Source organism: Cervus canadensis, chromosome 20 (genome assembly GCF_019320065.1).
Source record: "Cervus canadensis isolate Bull #8, Minnesota chromosome 20, ASM1932006v1, whole genome shotgun sequence".
Taxonomy (NCBI): domain Eukaryota; kingdom Metazoa; phylum Chordata; class Mammalia; order Artiodactyla; family Cervidae; genus Cervus; species Cervus canadensis.
This window is the reverse complement of record NC_057405.1, coordinates 17,819,672-17,826,483: the sequence shown is the minus strand read 5'-3', so window position 1 is coordinate 17,826,483 and position 6,812 is coordinate 17,819,672. Positions and strand designations below refer to the sequence as shown.

The 6,812-nt window shown below is 38.4% G+C and overlaps 1 pseudogene across 1 annotated transcript; it reads left to right on the top strand.

The window, feature by feature from the left end:
* The first annotated feature begins 4,874 nt into the window (after positions 1-4,874).
* LOC122422663 lies at positions 4,875-6,253 on the top strand (annotated as a pseudogene). Its single transcript, XR_006263932.1, has one exon. The product of XR_006263932.1 is annotated as a eukaryotic translation initiation factor 3 subunit E-like (transcript).
* The last annotated feature ends 559 nt before the right edge of the window (positions 6,254-6,812 follow it).

The window sequence follows — 6,812 nt, the reverse complement described above, 5'->3', positions numbered from 1 at the left end:
AACAGATTCTTTACCATCTCCCGGGGTCCAGCCCCCGCAGGATCCAGGGGAACCCTCAGGATGAACGGCGTCGGCGAGAGAAGACACGTAGGACCGGCCTTGATAGGGCCAAGTCTGCGAGGAAGAGAGAGAGAGAGAGAGAGATCAGACCAGGATATGCAGCAGAGTCTGGCAGTTGCTTTATTTTTCACCATCGCCTTTATACCCTAAGTTGGTACATTTCTAAGGGGCAGATAAGCACACAGACTTAGTTTAACATTACATCAGCTTGTCCTTCACAAAACCAGGTGTGCTCTGTATATTTTTTTGTTTATGAGAGTCTTTTTCCATAGATTTTTTGTACATTATCTTCTGGCCTTGAGGTTAGCAGAAAACAGAAAAGTGGCAGTCTCATGGTACAGCAAGTTGCAACATAATAGAAATACAATCCTGTTAACATAAAAGTCAGTCTATTTGCAGAAATTTTCAGGTAAATTTATCTAAAAAGTTTAACACTGAAAGACTCTGTGGCTCTGGTGAGGCAGCCCCTGTTTAGCACTCCTGGTTAAAATTAACAATTATCTTATTGTTTTTACACTAGGGCTAAACTCTTATTTTTCTAGATCTCTAACTATATTAACAATAGTTTCCGCTGCACAACCTCAGCACATTAACATCAATCAAACGTTGATCCAATAACCACTTTTAAAACAATATGTTTTGTATTCTCTAATAGGGCTTCCTCACCCCCCAAAGGGCTCTGTGCCTATTAGGGCCTTTTTAATGGTTAATCTCTATGTATAATATCTTTTGGCTTTCAGGCCTGTTGACAATTTATGGCTTGCACCTGGTGCAACTTTAAGCAACTTCAGTAGCTGACCCTGTCTTTTTTGTGGTTAATCTATTTTCTTTCTATTAGGTGTCATCTCTATGAGAACTAGATAGGATTACATTTTTACAGAACAGAAATGCAAAGGACTGCAAAAACAGCAGATATGGCACAAACCAGGCTCTTAGTCTAAAAGTTAATTACCTGCAAGAAGTCACCAGCTAATCTCTATCTAAACTATTTTCTATTGGGCACATTTGTGGCTATAATATTTGTGGGGCTTTTCTCACCCCACGGAGGGACCTATGCTTAATAGTTTCTTTTGTTAGCGTACTGTGCTTAGGATGTTTAGAACAATCATGAGCATTTTTTGCAATGAGAGCACACATTTATCAAACTAGCCAGAATGCCAGCAAAAGGGTTTGAATTGAAGCATTTCCTTCATCCCTGGCCCTTTCATAGGGTACCAGCATGTAGGACATTTATTAATTAGGGTTTTAAGTTGGTCCTCATTCAATAAAAGAGGAGCAGGAGAACTCTTGGCAGGCAACACAAGGATCTGTAACAGGGCAAACAAGAACAACCACAGAAAAGGGGGAAGGATAAAGGTTGGCTAGAGGCCGAGGCCAACCTGGAGGGTCCCTTATCCTAGACGGCCTTGCCTGTCAGGTATTTTCCTCATGACCTCGTCATGGATGGGGTTCCGGACGGCCTTGCCTGCCCGGTATTTTCTTCATGACCTCGTCACAGGTGGGACCTCCCATAATGGCTCCCAGGAACCACCTGTTGATGTTGTTCAGTCACTAAGTCATGTCCAACTCTTTGTGACCCCATAAACTGCAGCACACCAGGCTTCTCTGTCCTTCACTGTCTCTCTGAGTTTGCTCAAACTCATGTCCGAGTTGGTGATGCCATCCAACCATCTCTTCCTCTGTCGTCCCCTTCTCCTCTTGCCCTCAATCTTTTCCAGCATCAGGATCCTTTCCAATGAGTCAACTCTTCACATCAGGTGGCCAAAGAACTGGAGTTTCAGTTTCAGCACAGTCTTTCCAATGAATATTCAGGGTTGATTTCCTTTAGGATTAACTGGTTTGATCTTTTTGGTGTCCAAGGGACTCTCAAGAGTCTTCTCCAGCACCACAGTTCAAAATTGTCAATTAGGCACTCAGTCTTCTGAGCCACCAACAAAGCTCATACAATAGCTATATTGCTACACCATCCATATCAAAAACTCTTTCTTCAATGTTTACCATTATACCATTAGCTCCAGATGTGAAGTGCCTTCCTATACTAGTTATCATAAGGTAAGTTTTCATAAATTCAACAAATCCATTGAATATTCATTGCGTGTCATGTATGCACTGCAGACAGTTCTTTACTGTCTGTTTTCATTGTTCAGTTGCTAAGCTGTGTTAGACTCTGTGACCCCATGGACTGTAGCTTACTGGACTCCTCTGTACATGGCCTTTTCAGGCAAGAATACTGGAATGGGGAGTGCCATTTCCTTCTCCAGTGGATCTTCCTAACCCAGGGATAAATTTGCATCTCCTGCATGGCAGGTGGATTTTTTACCACTGAACAATCTGGGAAGCCCATGTATGTATATAAAACATGTATTAGGCTAAGTATACCATGGTGTGTGCATATATATATGCACATTATATAGATAGATGGATAGATAGATAGATAGATAGATAGATCATGATGCCCAGGAACTTATAGTCCAGTCCAGGGAATGACAAACTTGCTTGAATGAATAGGAGATAAATGTTTTAGGTTCTGTAGGCCACATGTGAACTTTGTTGCATCTTTTTTTGTTTTATGATATGTTGTTGTTTATTTTTTGCAAACTTTAAAAATGTAAAATGTATTCTTCGCTTGAAATTCATACCAAAAATGTGTGAGAAGGGTTTGGCTTTGTTTTTATAGTTTGCTGACCCCTGGTCTAGTTAACAAAGCTAAAGGAAGCTGAGATTGGACAAAACGCACAGAAATTTAGAGACACACAATGACTGACCAAATGCTCCTCACTACTTAAAACAAACACAGGTTTGTTGTTGGTGGTGTTTAGTCTCTCAGTTGTGCCCAACTCTTTTGTGACCCCATGGACTGTAGCCCGCCAGACTCCTCTTTCCATGGGTTTGCTCAGGCAAGAATACTGGAGTGGGTTGCCATTTCCTTCCTAACCCAGGGATCAAATCAGTGTCTTTTGCATTGGCAGGTGGATTTTTTACCACTGATCTACCAGGGAAGTCCTTTTTTGCTTATATTTGGTGCTTTTTAGGCTAGTTCATAATGTAGGTCAAAGCTTTATACATTAATGAAATGTCACACTACCTACAATAATATCTTAATTTTGGCTTAATTTTTTTTTTACTATTCCAGTACTATCATGCTTTGTGGAATTATATAGCATTTTAATATTTCAAGGAAGAAAATATATAACTTCTACTCTCATTTTGTTTCAGTGTTAATGATACTGAAAATCTGAATAATACATTATCATTATATTAGTTTGAAAAGCACCATAGAATTTTATTGCTGAATCAATTTAGCTTTATCTTTCATGATCCTTAATGGGCATTAAATAGGTGTGAAAAAATGTAAGATAAGCTTTGGATTCTGTTTCTTGCACTTGGGTTTTGAAAAGTACTCTCACACCACGTTACGTGTGTAATTTTGATTAAAGTTTGAACCATTGTTTTCTGTCATAGAACAAAATCATTTTTCTTTGGACAAATATGTATTTTATGATCCACCTACACAGTTCATGATTACTTCTACTAAAAATATTGTAGCAATGTTATGGTGTATACATGTCTTTACTCAGATTATCCTGTAAAGACATGAAGGGGTTATCAAGAAAACAAAGCCAGATATTGACAGAAAATCAAAGTGAACACAGAGTACTCAGATGCTAATATATCAATAGTTCAGAAATGTATTCAACAGCATGTTTTTCTTTCCCTGAATATGATCTGTTAATGTAATATAGTTTTTTAAGTAATACAATACCTCACATTAGTAGACTGATATAGTTAGTCTCAGGATTTGATATTTCATGGTTCTTTTTAAAGCAAATATAGACTTTTATAGTAACTTCTTTTTAAAATTCCATTGAGCAACATATATTCCTTATTCATTGTAGACATACCTACACTGAGTTAGCTGAGCAGAACTGGAGCTAGGTTTTCAGCTCCATTTTTCTAGGTCTCATGGGCCACGAGGTACATTGCGTATGGTGTCTGGAAGACAAAAGGGAAGTAGCAGCCAGGTTGTTTTCAGCCTCAGAGGGCAGTGAACGAGCAATTCACTACAAGCAGTGGTCTTGTAGTTCACGAATATCATTGCCGATTTGCTGCTGACTGACCCTGTTAGCTTGGGACACAGCCAGGCCCAACCATAGCTCCTTCAGCTTCCACCAGACCTTCACTTTCTGCAACTCCTGGGCACCAGTTTCTCTACCGTGTCACCTGATCATCAAAACTGAGACCAGTGCAGACCTAGCTGACCTTCATGGGCTCCAGGTTTCCCTTTTTGTCCTCCATGTCGCACCCAACTTTTGTTTCTGAAAATCTGCCCTGCTATCCAGACCCAAAGCCAAAAGCAAAAATAATAATGATAAACTGTTACTAGCACCTTGCAGTTATATAAGTTCAATTCTTTTGTATAAATTCCATACCGCTGTCATTTCTAGTAATTGCATTTTTTGATGAAATCTTTCATGAAAAACTATCTTGACTTATTAATTGATGTTATTCTCAATTATTATGCAGTAGCATTTAAATTTGCCTCATAATGTTGTAAAACATAATTTTGCTTTACAGTGCGTTTCTTTAGCTTTACATGTTAACACTGAAGAGCAAATTCATGTATAGTTCATAAGTCAATGTGCAAATGTTCCACAGCATAAACTTTTTTAAAAAATGCAATACATTTTGCATTTCGAAATGTAAAAGTGTAATAGAAAGCCTAAGGAGCAACTTTTATTTATTTTTTTAAAATATATTACGTGTGCAGTGAGAGGGTTAGAAAAGTATATTTTAAAAAGTAATGTGAGGCTTTTCCTTGACAAGATGGCGGAGTACTACTTGACCACTCGCATCGAGCACTTTTTAGATCGGCATTTAGTCTTTCCGTTGCTTGAGTTTCTCTCCGTAAAAGAGATATATAATGAAAAGGAGTTATTACAAGGGAAATTGGATCTTCTTAGCGATACCAACATGGTAGACTTTGCTATGGATGCATACAAAAACCTTTATTCTGATGATATTCCTCATGCTTTGAGAGAAAAAAGAACAACTGTTGCACAGCTGAAACAGCTTCAAGAAGAAACTGAACCAATTGTGAAGATGTTTGAAGATCCAGAAACTACAAGACAAATGCAGTCAACCAGGGATGGTCGGATGCCGTTTGACTACTTGGCAGACAAAAATGGTTTCCGGCAGGAATATTTAGATACACTGTACAGGTATGCAAAATTCCAGTATGAATGTGGAAATTACTCTGGAGCAGCAGAATATCTTTATTTCTTGAGAGTGTTGGTTCCAGCAACGGATAGAAATGCTTTGAGAAATGCCAGGGAAAACTGGCCTCTGAAATCTTAATACAGAATTGGGATGCAGCCATAGAAGATCTGACACGGCTAAAAGAGACCATAGATAATAATTCTGTGAGTTCTCCACTTCAGTCTCTTCAGCAGCGGACATGGCTCATTCATTGGCCTCTCTTTATTTTCTTCAATCACCCCCAAAGGGCGCGATAACATTATTGATCTCTTCCTTTACCAGCCACAGTATCTTAATGCAATTCAAACGATGTGTTCACATATTCTTCGCTGTTTGACCACAGCAGTCAAAACAAGCGAAGATGTTCGAAAAAGCCGGCAGGTGACAAAAGATCTGGTCAAAGTTATTCAGCAGGAGTCTTACACATATAAAGACCCAATTACAAAATTTGTTGAGTGCTTATATGTTAATTTTGACTTTGATGGGGCTCAGAAAAAGCTAAGGGAATGTGAATCAGTACTAGTGAATGATTTCTTCTTGGTGGCTTGTCTTGAGGATTTCATTGAAAATGCCCGTCTCTTCATAATTGAGACTTTTTGTCGCATCCATCAGTGCATCAGCATTAACATGTTGGCAGAAAAATTGAACATGACTCCAGAAGAAGCTGAAAGGTGGATTGTAAATTTGATTAGAAATGCAAGGCTGGATGCCAAGATTGATTCTAAATTAGGTCATGTGGTTACGGGTAACAATGCAGTCTCACCCTATCAGCAAGTGATTGAAAAGACCAAAAGCCTTTCATTTAGAAGCCAGATGTTGGCCATGAATATTGAGAAGAAACTTAATCAGAATAGTAGGTCAGAGGCTCCTAACTGGGCAGCTCAGGACTCTGGCTTCTATTGAAGAACTGTACAGGAAAATTGAAAACCCTTTAAAGGAAAGGTGAAATAATAAAACCAGATATAAAGGTGAAACCTTTTAGAAACAACGTATTTAGTATAAATTTTGAAGGATTTGAATAAAATTGACCGTTTCATTTAAAAAAAATTAAAAAAATTAATTAAAAAATTAAAAGTAATGTGAGTATGGTGGATTCTAGGAATACACAGCCAGAACATAACTACCAAATCCTCCTCATACCGTATCTTCTTCTTTGGAATAATATGCTGAGGAAGTAAGCATGCTTGCTTAGCTTAGATAATACTCTGAATGTCTCTTTTATATTGGTAAACTCTAAGGATGAACCTTATATTTAGAGTATAAAGAGAGCTGGAAAACAACAAAAGGAAAGGTCCCGCCCCAATAAATAATGAAGTGAAATTTATAAATTTCATGAAAAACTCAGGGGGGTCCACCTGTACAAGTGGACCCACTTGAATGGGCCAGGGAGTCAATCTTCAATCCTGCAATAATTGGGATCCAGAGGAACTCGGGCACTAATAAATGGAATTATTCAGTCAATGAGAAATGAAGCAGATAGACTCTTATATACAGAG